Source organism: Myotis davidii, unplaced genomic scaffold (genome assembly GCF_000327345.1).
Source record: "Myotis davidii unplaced genomic scaffold, ASM32734v1 scaffold265, whole genome shotgun sequence".
Lineage (NCBI taxonomy): Eukaryota > Metazoa > Chordata > Mammalia > Chiroptera > Vespertilionidae > Myotis > Myotis davidii.
The window spans coordinates 4,646,658-4,647,251 of NW_006296627.1; the positions used below are offsets into that span (position 1 = coordinate 4,646,658).

A 594-nucleotide genomic window follows, 5' to 3' on the forward strand; every position below is an offset into this window, starting at 1 on the left:
GCCTGGGCGGCTGGGCACGTCCAAGCCGAGTGCGGGGAGGGAGAGGGGAGGGCGGCGGAGGGGACGGTCAGAAGTGTCAGGAGCAGTTCATCCTGAGAAGTAGCTTCCCGCTCGACCCGCATTTCGCCGGGGTGCGCTCTGCTACCATGCCGAATTAAAATCTCTGCGCAGTGGACACAAAAGGTATTTCTGTGGTCCCCCCTTGGCAGTCAGTGGCGCTAGGCTGTCCTGCGCTCCCCATCGCGTTTCCACTCCCACTCGCATAGGTGTGTGCGTAGCCGCCTTCTCCCGAGGTCGGCTCCGCCCTTCTGCGCTCGGCTAGGTGCCGCCCTGTCCCCCGTACAGGCGCTGGGAGGCACAACCAGGCCGAGTAGTTAAAGTTACACATCCTGGATGTGGTTCCCATCTTGCAGTAAGAACCGCCGGGGGCCCTGGAAGGGTATCTGGGACGGGGCTCCCAGGGGGAAACGGCTCCGAGAGGAGCAAGGGTCTAGGGGGCGGGGTCTCGGGCGGCCCTTCAAGGAACGTCAGGGCGCGAGGGGTCTCGAGAGCGAGGAAGGGGTCCGCACCGAAAGGGCCGGGCTTGACGTGGGG

The 594-nt window shown here is 65.2% G+C and overlaps 1 protein-coding gene across 1 annotated transcript in view; it reads left to right on the plus strand.

The window, feature by feature from the left end:
- Positions 1-94: 94 nt before the first annotated feature.
- Positions 95-594, plus strand: part of MADD (MAP kinase activating death domain) — a 37,345-nt gene continuing 36,845 nt past the window's right edge. The window contains exon 1 of the mRNA XM_006772333.2: positions 95-183. The gene's annotated coding sequence lies outside the window, so the exon portion shown is untranslated. The remainder of the gene's footprint in view (positions 184-594) is intronic.